The sequence below is a fragment of the Panthera onca genome, chromosome A1, assembly GCF_046562875.1.
Source record: "Panthera onca isolate mPanOnc1 chromosome A1, mPanOnc1 haplotype 2, whole genome shotgun sequence".
NCBI lineage: Eukaryota > Metazoa > Chordata > Mammalia > Carnivora > Felidae > Panthera > Panthera onca.
This window is the reverse complement of record NC_138339.1, coordinates 42,306,531-42,325,790: the sequence shown is the minus strand read 5'-3', so window position 1 is coordinate 42,325,790 and position 19,260 is coordinate 42,306,531. Positions and strand designations below refer to the sequence as shown.

General features: G+C 44.8%; 1 protein-coding gene across 3 annotated transcripts in view; it reads right to left on the bottom strand.

The window, feature by feature from the left end:
* The window catches only part of ARHGEF37 (Rho guanine nucleotide exchange factor 37), a 103,186-nt gene extending 96,535 nt beyond the window's left edge, over positions 1-6,651 (bottom strand). The window contains exon 1 of one of the 3 annotated variants that reach the window (XM_060634669.2): positions 6,223-6,651. The gene's annotated coding sequence lies outside the window, so the exon portion shown is untranslated. Of the gene's footprint in view, positions 1-6,021; positions 6,117-6,222 lie in introns of those variants that run through there. The other 2 variants (XM_060634666.3, XM_060634667.2) reach the window with 2 other exon arrangements.
* Between the last annotated feature and the right edge of the window lie 12,609 nt (positions 6,652-19,260).

Sequence of the window (19,260 nt, the reverse complement as noted above, 5' to 3'; positions counted from 1 at the left end):
AAGAGCTTCCAAAACTCTAAACACCCAGAAGGAGCTGGGATTGATAAAATTATAAGAATAACTTCCAAAGCTCTGCCCCTACTATGACTGCCACGTATATTTTAAGATGCATGTTCAGAAAAAGTAAGAAATAGGGGCGCCTGGATGGCTCAGTCAGTTAAGCATCCGACTTCAGCTCAGGTCACAATCTCACGTTCCGTGAGTTCGAGCCCCGCGTCGGGCTCTGGGCTGATGGCTCAGAGCCTGGAGCCTGCTTCCGGTTCTGTGTCTCCCTCTCTCTCTGCCCCTCCCCCGTGCATGCCCTGTCTCTCTCTGTCTCAAAATAAATAAACATTAAAAAAAAAAATTAAAAAAAAAAAAAAAGAAAAAGAAAGAAATAGGCACACTATTTGATGGCTTTGCTTTCCTCTTCTTAGCCCTAAAGAGGGACTTAGGAGGCAGTCAGTGTGAAAGCTTGGTGCCCAGACCCTGGAGCGGGGAAACCTGATTTCAAATTCTGATTCTGCAATCAACTGGCTGGCTTTTCTGGGATAATGATATAACCTTCTTTGTAGGGTGATTATAAGGTTTCATAAGATCATCCATGTAAAGCGTCTCAACAGAGTGCCTGGTATAAGGTAAGTTATCAGTAATTGTAGCAGTTGCTTTTGTTACTCTTAATGTCAAACTGTAAAGGATAGCATCACCATGGATCCAGTGGATCAAGAAATGTCTAAGGACACTTGGCTGGTCACATTCAAGCAGACGGCAAGAACAGCTGATTATGATGACAATACTAAGTAATAGGAACGATACACCAGAGCCTGACTCAGGATGCAGCTAACACCAAAGAAATGGAGCTGAGAATGGAGGGATCGTGAGACTGAGCCTTGATGACATTACTCAGTCCAGCCGTGATGGACACTGATTGACTTTGGATTTTTTTTTGAGCTAGTACATTTTCTTTCCCCATGCCTCTTCAGACTTGGCCACTCTGAGCTGGGCTTCTGCCACTTGAGTAAAACAGATGGCCTGCCAGCCATTAGAAAGGGAAACCGAGATCACTGGGAGCCAGCATAGGTTAAGAAAAAACAAAAACAGAATAACAGGTCATACCAGACTATCCTCATTCTCTTACTGAAAGGCAACTAGGCCAGTGGATCAAAGGAATGTTGTAAGCTAGGGTAACTGGCCCCACAAGGTGATGACGTCTTTCTAGAGAGTGTCTGTCTGTCTATCTCTCTCTCTCTCTTTTTTAAAGATTTATATATTTTTTAAGTTTATTTATTTTGAGAGAGACAGAGAGAGAGAGAGAGAGAGAACACGAGCAGGGGAGAGGCAGTGAGAGAATCCCAAGCAGGCTCCGCACTGTCAGCAACTCAGGGCTTGAACTCACGAACTGTGCAGTCATGACCTGAGCTGAAACCAAGAGTCAGATGCTTCCCTAACTGAGCTGCCCAGGTGCCCCTTTTAAGGAGTCTCTCTAGGGAGTAAGACAAGGGTGATGGAGGCTGGGACTGAGGGTGGGGGGAACCATAGGACAATAATATGAACTAAAAACTGATAAAACTACACAATTCAAAAATGTTGATCAGTGTCAACCTCTGGGATCTGCTCAGTTTGCTTAAGGCCAGCTGTCAGTCCTTCCAGTGCTTTCCATCTCCAAGACCACCTAAGTCTAAACCTCTACCACCTTTCTCCTGGACGACTGCTAAGTCTCCTGACTGGATGCACAGCACCAGAGTGGAGCGTCTTTCAAAAACATGCAACTGACTGCCTGGAACCCAGACAAGCTTTCCCTTGATTCCCATCCTCCTTCCAAAAAACTACTCCTTTCCCCCCCAGTAATTATTTTTCTTATTCTATTTGTTTTACAGGTTCATTCAATAAAGTGTAAGCCCCGCCAGGGGGAGGATCACATCTGTTTTCCAACACATCACCTAGTGCCGACTCCAGATCTAGCATATGGTAAGTGCTCAATTAACTGAATGAATGAATGATGCGGATGAACCAGCAGAATAATGATCAAATTGCCAATGGCACTGTAACAAGTGGAGTCAGACTAGCATAATCATATACAACTCTCAGGGGCCACCAAAAAGCTCAAGGTCAGGTGAGAGATAGCAACTCCCCTCGAATTTTATATCAGTGGAATTATAGACTATGTGCTCTGTTTGGTCTGGCCTTTTTCTTCTCTTTTCAGCAAAATTCTTTTGAGATCTATCCATGTTGTGGCATGTATCAAGAGTTCATTACTTTTTAAATGCTGAGTGGTATTCGACTGCATGGATATAGCACAATGGTTGTTTTCTATTTATCACACTGGATAAACAAATGGTTGTTTTCCATTTATTACAACAGAGCTAGATGGAGAGATGTACTGTCTGGCTTACATGACTTACCTTTCAATGTTTTAATGTTTATTATTTATTTTTGAGAGAGAGAGAGAGAGAGTGTGTGTGCACATGAGTGCGGGGGGCAGGAGGGGGGTGGGGAGCAGAGAGAGAGGGAGACACAGAATTGAGGCAGGCTCCAGGCTCTGAGCTGTCAGCACAGAGTCTGATGCGGGGCTCGAACTCGTGAACTGTGAGATCAGGACCTGAGCGAAGCTGGATGCTTCACTGACTGAGCCACCCAGGCGCCCCTTTAACTTTTTAAGAAAATGTCAAACTTTTCAAAAGTGGTGGTACCGCTTTACATTTCCACCCACAGTGTATGTGACTTCTAGTTCCTCCACATCCTCATCAGTTATCCTCTAGTCAGTCTTTTTTAGCCATCCCAATAGGTAGCAAGTGATATCTCATTATGGTTTTGACATGCATTTCCCTAATGATGAATTATCTGCAGCATCTTTTCAAGTGCTTACTTGCCACCCATATGTCCTCCTTGGACATTACGCTTTGTTCAAATTACAAAAGAGGCTCTCACTCCTTACATAATTTAGACAAACGATGTGGAATGTTATAAAGAATATGTAGTCCCCCATTACCAATCCCCACCTCCAACACACACACTGATAACCAAAGGTGCACAAGAACCAACAGGAGCACTGGTCAGGCAGGCAAATTCTTGCCCCCATTCTTGAAGATTTTTTTTTTTAAGTTTATTATGTATGTACGTATTTAATGTTCATTCGAGAAAGAGCAGGAGCAGGGGCGGGGGTGGGGGTGAGGCAGAGAGAGAGGAGAGAGACAAAGAATGCCAAGCAGGCTCTGTGCCATGAGATCATGACCTGCGCCGAAACCAAGGGCCCAACTGACTGAGCCACCCTGGTGCCCTGTCCCCACTCTTGAAGATTCTGATTCAGGAGGTCAGGGATGGCTCATTTCAGCAAGTCCCTAAGTGATTCTGATGCAAGTAGTCTGTAGATCCTTTCTTGAGAAATTCTGCTTTTCCTACTAAAGAACTGTTTAAAGAATGAAGACAGCCAGTCTGGAAAGGCCTGCGTGGGCTGTGTTCAAATAAGGAAGAACCTTGGCCTGAGGGAGTGAGCACATTTGCCTGATGTCGTCCTATGCGGCACCAAATGTTTGGAACCTAAAGGTCAAATTAGAAAAAACTCTAGGGGCACCTGGGTGGTTCAGTCGGTTGAGCATCCGACTTCGGCTCAGGTCATGATCTCGCAGTCCGTGAGTTCCAGCCCCGCATCGGGCTCTGTGCTGACAGCTCAGAGCCTGGAGCCTGCTTCAGATTCTGTGTCTCCCTCTCTCTGCCCTGCCCCTGCTCACTGTCTCTCTCTCTCGAAAAATAAACAAACATTAAAAAAATTTTTTTTACAGAAAAAACTTTGTAGGAGCGCCTGGCTAGTTCAGTTGGTAGAACAGGTGACTCTTGATCTTGGGGTTGTGAGTTCAAGCCTCGCCATGGGTGTACCACTTACTTTAAGAGAAAAAACAACTTTGTAACAGAGTTACTGTGAAACAAAATCAGGCCATGGAGCCGGGAAGGGAAGGAACTTGCCAAAGTCCCCCAGCCTGCAAAAAAAAAAAAGGTTGAGAAATGACTGGCTGAAGTTGAGACAGAGAGGAGGCAAGAGGCATCCCAGACGCACACATACACATTCTCTGTTTCCGAGGAAAAACTCTCCTTTATAAATACCCAGAGAGGAATGTAAGCCACCAGACAGGTAGTGTGTGTCTTAATCCAAATTAAATAGCAGCTATTTGCCCTAAGCCATATTTCCCTGACTCTATTTGCAAGGTCTAAAATGGTAGAGAAAGGAGACCACACAGCCTTTTGTAAGAGCAGTTCTTTTTATAGGTAAGTAGGCCTGCCCAGGCCCTGTCCTCACAATTTTGGATCCACAGACTTTAAAACTCCTAATGAACAACCAATAGGCTTTGGACAATCAAGCTCAACAAACGCCATTTTGCTTCAGTTACAGCGCTCAAACACCCGCCTCGGGAGTTAAATAAAAAGCCATTTATTTGATCTAGAATAGACTCAACGGAAGCACTGTTTACCATGGCAAGCTGCTGATCGAAGAGGGATGAGAGCCAGCTGCCAGCAACTCCTGTCCCCTGGCAGGGACTCAGCTGAGCCCCCATCACCTAGTAAGACTGTGTGTTGCCCAGGCCCTCATGTATGCCCTCCTCTATCCTCTCATGGAAAACCAAGCTATACAGGTGTTGGCTCCATCCGAAAAAGGCAAGCGAGGCCCAATAAACCGTCCTTGTTAGAATGTCTGGTAGCTTCAGGGGACCCCAGGGGCTCAGTGGGTTGAGAGTCCAACTCTTGATTTAGCCTCAGGTCATCATCCCTGAGGGTTGATGGGATCAAGCCCTGAGTTGGGCTCCACACTGTGTGTGGAGCCTGCTTGGGGCTCTCTCTCTCTCTCTCTCTCTCAGAGGCACCTGGGTGGCTCAGTTGGTTGAGCATCGGACTTCAGCTCAGGTCACGATCTCACGGTCCGTGAGTTTGAGCCCCACGTCCGGCTCTGGGCTGATGGCTCAGAGCCTGGAGCCTGCTTCGGATTCTGTGTCTCCCTCTCTCTCTGCCCCTCCCCTGCTCATGCTGTCTCTCTCTCTCTCAAAAATAAATAAACACTAAAAAATTAAAAATTAAAAAAAAAAAGAATGTCTGGTAGCTTCTACTCTCAGCATTTCACCTTGGGCCAAATACTGATGCCAGGCATTGCTGTGGTTTTATTTAGGCTATCGTCATTACAACATGTGCAGCTGCTTCTAAGTCATAACAGGGTTCACTTTAGAGTTTCATGTTTATAGTTTTTTTTAATTATTTCAGACACAGCCCAATTTCTCCCAGAGCATCACCTTTCCTAACTGGCACAGCAGCGGGCCACTGGATTCTGTGCACCAGCACAGAAGGGCTCAGCCTTCATTCTTAAGTCTGAATACAACTTGAAGGATGAAGCAGACAATCTTATCCCTATTTCACAGGTAAAACTGGGCCCTGGAGAGGTTAAACTACTGGTCCAAGATCACACAGCTAGCAGGGTCAGGACACTGGACTGACTGTCCAATTGGACTCACTTCTTTCCCAGCTGCCTCCCTTTAAAGGAGCAAAAGAATGCTCTGAACAGCACAGCCTGAATGTCAGCCTTCAGTCACTTCTTACAGCAGAATGCTTCATTCAGACCTGAAACCGTGTGCAAGGTTATGTGTGAACCTTGGGGCGGGGAGAGACTCAGATTTCTAAGGGGTCGGGGATCCCCAGAAGGTTAAGCATGTGGGCAGGCTGCTGTCAAGTTTCTCTACTCCCCTCCAAGTTTTGAGCGCTCACTGTGCACGGAGCACTGTAGGGGGAGCGGGACAGCCCCGGGGCTCTCTCGGTCCCAGCTTTGGCACAACCTTCTGGGGCTCCTTGGCCAAGGCGGCTCACCGCAGGGAGGCAAATTTCCTTTCCCTTTTCCCCTGGCCTGGACTGACTAGTCACAATTATATTTTCCTTCTCAAAGATTCTTTAATATTGTTTGCATTTTCCATTGTTTTAACCTATGGGTTCTTATTAAAAGTCACCCCAAATCCTACACTGAAGCAGGCAGGGGTTAAGTTTGTTTGTTTGTTTTTTAGGCCACCTTACCTCTCTGGGCCTTAGTTTTCCACCTGTAAAAGGTCACATGGATCAGGTTGCCAGCATGCCCGTAAGACCCGTGACGCAAACAAAGCTCACCGCGCCACCTGGGACCGGGCGTCGCGGCTTCCGCGCTCCCCACCTCCCCACTTGAATCCGAGCGCCCCCCCTCTCCGCGCCCACCCCGCCCCAATAGCCGGCAGCCCTCACCTCGCGGATCTCTGCCTCCGGCGACGCAGCGGCGGGGGCGCCAGGGGCGCCCGGCTCCCCTGCCCGGCGCCGCGTCTGGGCCTCGGCGCCGCGGGTCCCACGGAGGGCGCGGGCGGGCGCGGCTCTGCCCACGCTGCGCGCGTGCGTGCGCCGCGGAAGGGCGGCCCGCTCTCGCGCCTTTGTCAATTGTCTGCGGCCAGGTTGTTTTCCACTCGCTGCGCCCGGGACCCGGCCGGGCCGGACCGGGGTGGCCCTGGCCTTGGCCCGCCGCCAGCGCGGAGAGCTGCTGAGCGCCTAGCGCGCCCGGGGGCCCGCCCACCCTGCCTTCTAGTTCAGCCGTCTTCTCGCCAGGGGCACGGCACCCCCAACACCCGGGCCAGCGCTTAGGCCACCCGGTGGGAATGTTGACCCCTGGATCACTGAATATCTGTATTATCTGTGCCCCGGCCCGAAGCACTGGACATTAGGGCTGGACCTCGATTTCATTCCGAGAGTTCGCTGCCTAGGACCTCTGGGTTCTTACCCAGGCCTCCCGTGAAGTCAGTGTTAGACAAATCTGCCAGTCTCCCTGCCCCCCGAGTCTCCTTTTCTGTGATCTGAAGGTGTTCTCCATTCTCTCCCTGCTGTGAAATGGGACGCTGTTCTAGGCACTAAGTATTCAGCAGTCCACGGAGCAGAAAAGGTCCCCGTCCTCTTAGGGGGGTGGTGGGTGAAGGTGGTCAGTGAACATTGAAATGATAATTGCAAGAAAAAAAAATGTAATAATTGCTTTGAAAAAGGTTCCCGTCAGGACAACCAAACCTTGTTTGTGGGGTTAGGAATCGACTAGATTAACTTTCTTAAATCTTCTCGGTCCTAATCCTTATTCTTATTCTCGTTATTAGGGCTTATTATTTTTTATTATTATTAATGACAGCAGTGGTAGTATTGCTTACTAAGTGCCCAGCACTATACTAAACATTTTACTTGTATTTTTTTCATTAACCTCATTCACAACTTCTCTATGCAATAGGCATACTTCTCATTGTTGTTAATATTATCCTCCTTTGAGAGAAACTGAGGCCAGAAATGAAAAGTAACTTGTCCACTATGGCATAGCTACAAAGCAACAGAACCAGTATTCAAATTCAGACTCTCTGAGGCCTCAGGGTGCTTCCTCTCTACTCTACACCCATAAAAACATGAAGACCAAAATGAGGTTGTCTTCAGTGTGATGGATGAGAAAAACGGAAGGGGAGAGGGTGGTTTATTCTGTAGACAAGAAAAGCAAAGGAAGGTGAGAGCTTTCTGAAAGCGCTGTCCATGGATTAGACTTGGTGCGTATGACCTGAGAGGTCACTAGCATGGGGAAATCTATGAAGGACAGACACATTGCAACACATAAGGCAGAATTTCTCCAACAGAACATTTCACAAGTGGTATCAGTGCCTGGAGAAAGTGCCTTATATATATAAATAAGGGTCAGCCTTCAAAATATAACATTGTAGGGCACCTGGCTGGCTCAGTTGGAAGAGCATGTGACTCTTGATCTCAGGGTTGTGAGTTTGAGCCCCACGTTGGGTGTAGAGATTATTAAAAATAAATACATGAACTTTAAAACAACAACAAAAAAATATAAAATTGCATGTCAACTATATTTCAGTAATAAAAAGAATGTTTTAAAATAGTCAACATTCAAGCAGAGAGGCTTATCAGGAATGCTTCAAAGAAGAGTCCTGTAAAAGTTAAAGACTGGGTTAGGAATCTCTAAGTTTTCTTCCCATTCTGAAGGAATTCTGGAGGGAAATGGAATCCTAGAGTGCTTAAGTGACATACCCAAAGCCCCCCAGGAGTGAAGACCTGACCCCAAAGCAAGGCTGACTTCTAAATCAGACTTTCTGGGGCGCCTGGGTGGCTCAGTCGGTTGAGCGTCCGACTTCAGCTCAGGTCATGCTCTTGCAGTCTGTGAGTTCGAGTCCCATGTCGGGCTCTGTGCTGACACCTCGGAGCCTGGAGCCTGCTTCCGATTCTGTGTCTCCCTCTCTCTCTGCCCCTTCCCCACTCATGCTCTGTCTCTCTCTGTCTCAAAAATAAATTTAAAAAAAAAAATTTTAAAAAATAAAAAATAAATCAGACTTTCTGTTTGTGGGGAAAGTCTTGCATGTTCAACACCTCAGTTCTGCTCCTGTAAAGTGTGTGTGTGTGTGTGTGTGTGTGTGTGTGTGTGTGTGACCAGTCTTTTCTTGGGAGTATGGAATCAGCTGCTCTCTCTGTTCCGCTTTATATTATTAATGTGCACCTTTCCTCCTTGCTTGTGTTGAATATTCTGTGATTTCACACACAAGTGTCAACACTCCCCGAGCAACTGCTGTATCACTGGGGTCTCAGGTGTAGCGGGGTCCCAATTCCACAAGAAGGACTTATTTGGTAATTTAAGGAAAAAGGAGACAAGCTGGATAGTATTTTCATTTGAAACTGATGTTTCTTAGATTCTGTTTGAAGACTCTGGATTTATCTTGAGTTAAATTCCTAAGGTACTAACACTAATATCCCATTTCTTATCCTAGGTCACAAATACTTTGATGCGCAGCAATCTAGAACTGCCAACTTCGGAGGAGGCATTCTTTTCTCGGTGCTCTAGACAGCTACTTGTTTGTTTTCAAACTGGAAACCTCGAATGGAGGATTGGGACTGGTTTCTAGAAAATACACAAATGAATGGACATCACCTTGCTCCCAGTGACACTACTTCAAAGATTAAAAGTTCCTCTTCTCTTCTATCCTCAACAGTGATCAATTTTCAAATTTCTTTTTTGAAAAGAAAATGTATTTACCTAGCTCAAAATTCAAAAGTATACCGTTAGGGCTACAGCTTATTGATCTTTGGGTGCCTCTCAGTGCCCGCCGTGTTGCCTTGCATACAGTAGGTGCTGAATAAGTGTTGATCGACTGGGTGGATGAGTGTGATGAAGAAGTTGTGGGAGACAGAGGAAGAAGTGGTTTAGTTAGGATGGGGCAGCAAACATTTTGCCTGAGATGCGTGGGCTTCAAAGGAGCCAGTTGCAACAACTCCCAGACCAGTTGCAAATTTGACCACGACTTTATCTAGAGATCTGTATTAAAAGCGGTGGCCTCAGGGGCGCCTGGCTGGCTTAGTTCGATGAGCATGTGACTCTTGGTCTTGGGGTGATGAATTGAACCCCCACGTTGAGTGCAGAGATTACTTAAATAATCTTTAAAAAATCTTTAAATAATCTTGAAAAAATATTATTTACTACTAAAATGAATAATCTTTAAAAAAAAAAAAAAAAAGCAGCGGCATTAGACCCTTTTGGATGGTGCACGATCTAAAGATTACGTACCAGCCAGAGTCTTTTTGCTGCAAGCGATACTCAACTGCTTCTGGTTAACTGAAGCATCAAAGGAATTTATTGAATAGTACTGAGCTCAAAGAATCAAAGGACAGGCTGGAGAACCAGATGGGCGTGAAGGGAGGCTGGGGGGCCAGACCCGCAGAGGAAACCACACGACAGGAAAAACGCTGCTTCTGGACATTGGCAATGTACTGAGGATGGGTGCTACAACTGACCCAGCTGTCACTGCTGCCACCAGATATCGCGTGCCACCACTACCGGAATAAGTTTTGTACATTGCCTGCTTCTCTTGGCTCCTACCTCTAGAATCGCGATCCAGGTGGGATTGGCTGATCGGTCATGCCTGAGTCCCAAACAGTCAGCGATCAGGGAATGCTTTTGGCTTCCTTGAGTGAGATGCAGGGCCCTGCTCTCCAAACTTACAAAGGCAGTTTGGAGGCTGGGCAATCAGGAAAATGATAAATGTCCACCATGTAGTTATGTTCTGGTAATTCGTAGGCCCCAAAGGGAAAGAATTAAAGAGTATAATCTGTATAAAGGGCTGCATAATACAGCATCTGAGCTGAACTCGCAAAACCAGACGAGGTGGCTATTACAGTTATTACCGAACCTTCAATCTTTTTTAAATGTTATAAAAGTAAGCTCTACGCCCAATGTGTAGTTTGAACTCATGACCCCGTGATCGAGTCACATGCTCTACCGACCGAGCCAGCCGGGTGCCCATTTCCCAACCTTTTAAAATTTCATCCATCTAAGAACTTCTTTATAGCACTAGTATTTTCTTCCCAAGCCTTTCCTTCTCTTTCTCTGTGGAATCACTCATAATTGCATGGCTGAGCAAAGAAAGGTTGAGAAGAGGTAAATTATGCCAAATGTGTACTTAGCAGCACAACACAGGCAGTGCCATGAGCCTAATGAATCGGATTTGTTTTTTCTGACCAGTTTGTGTTTTCGTTCAAACTGCTTCCCTCTTTTTAGAGTCTCGGTCTTGAGACCATAGTGATTTTTTCGTTCACCTTCGTTAAATCCACCACTCTAATTTCTACACCGATACTACAAATAGGTGCAGGACACCTCGGTGGCTCAGTCAGTTAAGCATCCACTTCCGGCTCAGGTCGTGATCTCGTGGTTCGCGGGTTTGAGCCCCGAGTCAGGCTCTGTGCTGACAGCTCAGAGGCTGGAGCCTGCTTTGGATTCTGTGTGTGTGTCTCTCTCTCTCTGCCCCTCCCCCGCTAGCACTCTGTCTCTCTCTCTCAAAGATAAACATTTAAAAAAATAATTTAGAAAATAGGTGCAAAAAAATAGGTGCTGTTTACTGAATGCCTGATACATGTCAGAAATTTCTCATGGATGATCTTTAATCCTGACCACCACCCTATATGATTTGCATTTTATAATTGTGGAAATGGAGGCTCAGGAAGATTAACCCATCCAAGGTTACATGGCTCATAGGTGACATCTGTAGCCAGGTCTATCCAGTACACAATTCTGTGTCTCAGATGGCTGCTTTCTCCAAAGATTCTCATCGCCATTTAAAAAAAAAAAAAAAAAAAAAAAATCATACTAAAGGAGCACCTGGGTGGCTCAGTCGGTTAAGCATCTGACTTCGCCTCAGGTCATGATCTTACAGTTCATAGGTTCGAGCCCTGCGTCAGGCTCTGTGCTGACAGTTCAGAGCCTGGATCCTGCTTCAGATTCTGTGTCTCCCTCTCTCTCTGCCCCTCCTTCATTCATGTTCTCTCTCTCAAAAATAAATAAATGTTAAAAAAAATTTTTTTTTAAATTCTACTAAGTCTGAATGTAATGATTTCCTGTCTTCGGAGATCTTAAATCGTCAGAAAGACAAGTCAAGAAATTATCGGTTGCGTGTCCTTAGCAGAATTAAGCTTTTATCACATTAACAGGCTAGTTTAATAACCTCATTACTAATGTATAAAAATTTTTATAACAAGAGTGTCTGCTTTATTCAGCCCAAATTACAAGCCAGTTACTATGCTAGTTAGCCCTAAAAGATGAGTTTAACCATGTTCTTTTTTATTAATGAGAAACCTGAGATTTTCAGCGACAGAAACTCGCCAGGGGCCTCGCTGCTCCAAAGGGGCAAACCTAGGACCGCAGCCGCAGCAGCCGGGACTCTGAAGCCTCCTTTGGTCCGCGATGTCACACTCTTTCTGGGCCACTTCTATAATTTGTACTGAGAAACACCACCTAGCATCTCTTCTGTTTCTTTCTCCTCCTGGTTTCCAGTGGCTTCCATCTGTGTTCCCAACTTGTCGTGGGTATAATCACCATATAAAGACAGAGCTCTTCCCTGTTCCCTTCCAAGTTTCCCAGCTCCCTCTTCCCATAGTCAAGGGCACAACCTTTTCCTTCTCCTTCTCCTTCTCCTTCTCCTTCTCCTTCTCCTTCTCCTTCTCCTTCTTAATGTTTATTTCTTTATTTTTGAGAGAGAGAGAGAGTGAGAGCATGTGGGGGAGGGGCAGGGGGGGTGGGGGAGAGGGAGAGAGAATCCCAAGCAGGATCCATGCTCAGCACAGGAGCCCAGTGGGATGGGGGTGGGGTGGCGCTTCATCCTATAACCGTGAAATCATGACCTGAGCAGAGATCAAGAGTCCAACGCTTTACCCACTGAGCCACCCAGGCGCCCCAAGGGCACAACCTTCTCACACAGACTCAGCCCTGAGCTCTGTCATAGTCCTGTTCTTAATGTGCAGAAAGATGTGAAAACTTAGTTTTGAAGTTTAGGAGATACCCTCTAAATCTACTTTGCTGGAATCCCATCCCTGAATAAGTGCCTCAGTTCTAGAAATTGACTTTAACACATTACAATCATGATTTTTTAGCCCAGGTTTGGGAAACTTGCGTTTACCCTACCTTACTCCTCGTATTAGTCAGTACTCCTTTGGTCCCAGTGCCAGAAATCCAACTCATCTAGAAATCATAATGTCCATTAGAGACATCTCTAGAGAAAAGACCATCTCTGCCTATGTGTCTCTTCAAGAGAACAAGCCCTCCTGGGGCACCTGGGTGGCTCAGTCAGGTAAGTGCCCGACTCGTGATTTTGGCTCAGGTCATGATCTCACAGTTGCTGAGATCGAAAGCCCCGTGTTGGGTTCCTTACTGGCACTGGGCTCTGTGCTGACAGGGCGGAGACTGCTTGGGATTCTCTACCCCACTCACTCCATCTCTCTCTCTCTCTCTCTCTATCAAAATAAATAATTAAACGTTGAAAAGAGAGAGAGAAAGAGAACAAGCCCCCCTAAAAGTTCTACAGCAGACTTTTCCTCCCATCTCATTGAGTACAATAACATGTCCATACCAAACCATACCTAAACCAATTGCTGACTGGCTTAGATGGGTGAAGACCCAACACCGGGCCAGCCGCCTCTAAACCATTAGTTATGTAGACTTAACACAATTGGAGTCTTTTGGGGAGGAGGAAGGACAAGGGGGAATGCCCTTGGGTAGGCATCCAACAGCGTCTGCTGCAGGAGGGAGTGGGCAATTCTACAAGGAAGATGAGAGCCAAAGATAAGGTGACCCTTCCTGCTGAGTCCTTAAAGAGAGAGTTCTTGCCAACTAGATAGGCATGGAAAGTTATGCCAGGTAGAAAAAGCTGCATACATATCACTATGCAACTTCCTAGGGGTGCCTGGGTGGCTCAGTCGGTTAAGGGTCCGACTTCAGCTCAGGTCATGATCTCGCAGTTGTGGGTTTGAGCCCCATGCCCGCATAGGGCTCTGTGCTGACAACTCAGAGCCTAGAGCCTGCTTTGGATTCTGTGTCTCCCTCTCTCTCTGCCCTTCCCCCACTCACGCTCTGTCTCTCTCCCTCTCACAAAAATAAATGAACATTAAAAAAATATGCAACTAGCTTGTGTTTTCAGGAAATGCAATCACTTCATTATAGCTAGATTGAATGTTATACATCGGAGTGTGCAGTGACAGCTGTAGGCAGGCACCGTGTTCTGGAAAGCACATATGTCCTGCTAAGGAATTTAAACTATGTCTGTAGGCAATGGGGGAGTCGTCGGAGAATGGAGACAGCATCATATTATTTGAATTTTAAAAACATCACCTAGTGAAAAATGGATCCCGGAAAAATATAAAGCTGAAGGCTGAGAGACTAGTTTGAAAGTTGTGGTGTTCAGCCTGGGGTGAGATAATAAGGCCTCAGGTTAAGGCTGCAGTAATAGTGAAGTAGAGAATGAAAGGATAAGAGGAAAATGTTGAGGGAATATCTGATGACCTACAGGATGTGAGGGGATGGAGGGCCTAGGCCTACTCTGAGATTTTTGTCTTGGGCAGCTAGGTGCATGGTGGGAAACTTCGCTGAAGAAAGGGCATCCTAGAGAAGGAACAGGTTTGGGGCAAAGGTTGGGGGTGGGAGAAGTAGTGAGATCACTTTTAAACCAGCTGACACCCTGAGCATGTCCAAGTGAAGACGTCCAGTGGGAAGATGGAGGTAAGGTTCTGGAAGAGGGAAATTGATAATCCAGCTTTGGAAGTCACTGGCAAACTGTTGTACATGAACCTATAAGAGTGAACGAGATTAGCCTGGGAAAACGGGAAGGACATGAAGAAAATAAGACCAAGGACAAAGACCTGTGAGCACAAGCAAGGGACAGACGGAGAAGCTGGCTAAAAAGCTAGGCTAGGGGAAGTCAGACAGAGTGGGGAGGTGAGCCAGCCTTTTATAAAACTTCCTTAGGGACAATTTCTTTCAACTGTTGTGCTTCAGTCTGGTCCCACACCACCAAGACAAACTACGGTTAAAATTCTTGGCCAGTATTGTTTGAATTATTTTAGTATCTGATTTTTATTTATTGGTTTCTAGTTGAAAGTCCGCTTGATCAATGCAATGCTTTGCTGGAAACTGCAGGAGAAAAAAAAGGTCTGGTGAGGAAGGGAAACTTCCTCAATGTAATATGCATTCCCTGTCCTGGAATACAGCTGGCAAGGTCTTGTTGCTACACATTTAAGGATCTGCAATAATGTGGCCAAGGGTGTAAATAATTTGTAAGACTGGAAGTTGATACAACCTTTGTGACTCAGCAATTTCACATCTGTTTCCTATAGAAATCCACACAGTGCACAAAGACACATGGGGAAGATTGTTTATTGTGACTTAAGAAAAAAAATCAAAGTAGGGGCACCTGGGTGGCTTAGTCGGTTGAGCATCCACCTCTTGGTTTCTGCTCAGGTCATGATCCTGGGGTTGTGGGATCAAGCCCTGTAGGGCTCCATGCTGAATGTGGAACCTGCTTAAGATTCTCTCTCTCTCTCTCTCTCTCTCTCTCTCTCTCTCCCCCTTTGCCCTTCCCCTGCTTGCACTCTTTCTCCCTCTAAAAAATTTAAAAAAAAAATTTTTAAGTAAAAAAAAATCAAAATAAAGAGCTAGAAATAGCCCAAATAACTGTCAGCAGGAGATAGTTAAATAAATTCCAGAGTGTCTACACCAAGTACTGCTATGCAGCCAATACAAAAAGAATAAAGTTTTATTTATAGGCATGGACCTGTAAAGATGTCCGTGTTATAAATATTGTTATAGATGTTGTTATATTAACTGAGAAAAAAACAGGTTTCAGAGCCATATGCTTAACATGTCCATAGGTAAATCTATATAATGCATATATATAATCCATTAGTCATTCAATAAATGCTATTGAGTGAGGCACTGTTCTGGGGATACATTAGTGAACAAGACAGAAAAAAATCCTGACTCAATGAGCAAACGTTCTAGGGAAGGAGGTTAAGTCAAAAAGAGTAAAAGCATAAATATATAAATTTAGATGCTAATAAGTGCCATGAAAGAAAATAAAGTAGAATAAAAACCTGATGAGTAGCTAGGTATGGTGAGGGGATGTGGGTAAATGGTTATTTTAAATAATTTGGTCAGGAAACGTGTTGCTCGGGAGAGAACCTCTCAGCCGTGATCTGAACGAAGTATGTGTGTAGATAAAGAGATTTATTTTAAGGAATTGATTTATGTGATTGTGGAAGCTCAGTAAATCCAAATTCTGCAGTGGAGGTGGCAGGCTGGGGACCCAGGGACGAGTTGCAGTTTGAGACCAAAGGCTGTCTGCTGGCAGAATTCCTTCTTGCTTGGGGGAGGTCGGTCTTTGTTCTATGAAGGCCTTCAGTTCATTGGATGAAGCCCACCCGCATTGTGGAAGATATTCTGTGTTAGGCAAAGTTCACCTATTTAAATGCTAATCTTATGCAAAAAACATCTTCACAGAAACGTTCAGAATGATGTTTGAGCAAATATCTGGGCACCAAGGCCCAGCCAGCTGAGTTGACACACACAACGAACCATCTCTGGGGTGCCTGGGTGGCTCAGTCAATTAAGTGTTGGGCTATTGACTTAGGCTCAGGTCATGATCTCACAGTTTGGGAGTTCCAGCCCCGAAGTCAGGCTCTGTGCGGCTCGTGCAGAGCCTGCTTGGGATTCTCTCTCCCTCTCTCTCTCTGTCCCTCCCCCTGCCCCAAAATAAATAAATGAACTTTAAAAAATTAAGCATCACAAGTCCATCCCTTGTCAACTTGGCACCCAAATGCATCTCCTTAAGCCACACTTAGTCTCTGAATAGACAGTCACAAGGTCACACTTCCATCTCACATGATACAACTATCTTGTGTACAACTGAAAACGAAAACACACTCTTTTCTCCAGAAGACAATACAGAGTCCTTGGGTAATGTTGACACGTCTCCTTAATTACTGCTGTCTGCCATGTGACAATACAAGAAGACTGCAACCCAGAAGAAGGTTCTCACCAGAACTTGACCATGTTGACATCCTCATCTCAGACTCTCAGCTCCCAGAACTGTGAGAAAATCAATTTCTGTTTTTTAAGCCACCCAGTCTATAGTCTTTTTCTATTTATTATTTGGTATTTGTTACTATGGTATATTTGTTTCCTTCCCTTTCTTATCCCCTTATCATGTAACATAAGATCCATTGACTTAGGAGCGCCTGGGTGGCCCAGTTGGTTCAGCGGCTGCCTTCAGCTCAGGTCATGATCTCACAGTTCGTGGGTTCAAGCCCCAGATTGGGCTCTGCGCTCGCAGCTCAGCTCAGAGCTTGGAGCCTGCTTCGGATTCTGTGTCTGCCTCTCCCCGGCTCTGTCTCTCTCTCAAAAATAAATAAAAACATTAAAGAAAAGATACATTGACTTTATATTGTCATATTCAAGTTTTGTTAATCAAAATGCAGTGTTTGATCTTGTTTAGAAAGCACCATAGGTTTGCTCAAACTCCTGGCAATACTTAGATCCTCAAGTGTTCTTCTAAGTTCCCTGACTCCAGCTCTTTTCTGGGCATTTAACATTTGACTGTTCAGATCCTGCCAGGTAATTCTGGTCAGGCATTATGCTAGGCTACAGAAGTCGGCTAAAGTAACAGAAAATAGCTAAATCCACAAGGTGGCAGTATTGTATAACTATTGAAAACCATGATGCAGCGTGGGCTCTTGAACATACCCTTCTGTGGCATATTATGTGATCTATTAAATGAATGTCTGTTTTTGTAACTTCACTTATTCTTGAAATAAATGAGCAGAGTGTTTTAAACCTTCCTAGGGTGTTTTATAGTTCTTAGATGTTTAGACTGGAGAAAAAAAAAAGCAGGATTCTTGGAATCAGAAAAGTCTGAGTTCAAGTACAAGATACACCCCTGGCTTACTTCGTGAACTTAGGCAAGTTAACTGAGATTTCTGTGCTTCAGCTGCTCTATCTAAAAATTTTAAATGGGGTGTGTGGGTGGTTCCGTTGGTTAACCTTCCAATTCTCGATTTCAGCTTAGGTCATGATCTCATGGGTTTGTGAGTTCAAGCCCCATGGCAGGCTACACACCATGCAGAGACTGCTTAGGATCCTCTCTCTCTCCCCTTCTGTCTGCCCCTCAGCTGCTCGTGCTCTTTCTCTCTCAAAATAAACAAATAAACTTAAGAAAATACATAAAAATAAAAATTTAAAACATGGGGGAACCTGGCTGGTTCAGTTGGTAAAGCATGTGACTCTTGATCTCAGGGTCCTTAGTTCAGGCCCCATGTTGGGCATAGAGCTTATTTTTAAAAAATTAAAATTTAGGGGCACCTGCTCAGTCGGTTGAGCATCTGACTCTTGGTTTCAGCTCAGGGCATGATCTCATGGTTTGTGAGTTTGAGCCCCTTGTCAGGCTCTGTGCTGCCAGTGGGGAGCCTGCTTGGGATTCTCTCTCTCTCTCTCTCTCTCTCTCTCTCTCTCTCCCCCTCCCCCTTTCTCACATGTGCACATAAGCACTCTCTGTCTCTCAAAAGAAATAAACCTTTATTTTATTTATTTATTTTTTAATGTTCATTTTTGAGACAGAGAGGGAGAGAGACAGAGACAGAGCGTGAGTGGGGGAGGGGCAGAGAGCAAGGGAGACAGAATCTGAAGCAGGTTCCAGGCTCTGAGCTGTCAGCACAGAGCACAATGCGGGGCTCAAACCCACGAACCGTGAGATCATGACCTGGGCTAAAGTCGGACGCTTAACCGACTGAGCCACCCAGGCGCCCCTAAATAAACCTTTAAAAAAAAAAACCCTCATGCAAAATGTTTAAAATTAAAAAATAAAAATTTAAAACAATGAAATTACTTTCCCCGTGAAATCTTTTTTACGACGTGAGATAATACAGGTAAGAATACTACTGTATAACATTTCTTATAAATGTTAAAAATAATTATTATCTTAGCATTGGAAAATCAATCAGGGTAGATGTCATCTGAAAGCTCAGTATCTTCAAGTTGATTAGAAGAAAGGTTCTGAGGCTTTCAGAATAGCCTAGAGTATCTGATTTCTGTTTCCTGTGACACATCTTAGCTTATGGTGACCTTGTCAGAAGGAATCATCTACATAAAGAGATCAGTTGTGGTACTGTCACAGTTATTACACTTTTCTTATTTTTGGCTTTGGACTATAACTGTGAAGTCCCTATTTCAGCTGACAGCCTATCTCCTTCCACCAGGAAGGTTAGAAAAAGTCACCTCTGGCTTGAATTACCTAATAATAACAGCAGCAGGGTATATTTGTATGAGGTTTATGGCTTAAACAAAGTGCTTTTACGTATCCTATTTCAACTGGGGCAGAAGCTATGGCAATCAATGATACAGTGTGAGACAAGAAAATATAAGCTAGGAAGGTCAATAGGATTTGAAATTCTTTTTTTTTTTAAGTTTATTTAATTATTTTGAGAGTGGGTGGGGGAGGGGCAGAAAGAGAGGGAAAGAGAGAGAGAGAGAGAGAGAGAGAGAGAGAGAGAGAGAATCCCAAGTAGGCTCCACGCTCAGCAAGGAGATAGTCTCAAGACTGTGAGATCATGACCGGAGCTGAAATAGAGAGTCAGACGCTTAACCAACTGACCCACCCAGGTGCCCCAGGATTTGAAATTCTAAGCAGTGAAAGAAAATATAAAATATTTGAGTCTGAGTTGGAAGAGCGTATGGCGATTGATCTCGGGGGTGTGAGTTGGAGCCCCACGTCAAGTGTAGAAATTATTTAAACAAATCTATATATATATATGTATATACGTATGTGTGTGTATATACATATATACACACATATGTATACACACATGTATATATACATATATATGTGTGTATATATATGTGTATATGTGTATGTGTATATGTATAAATGTGTACGCATACATGTATATACATAT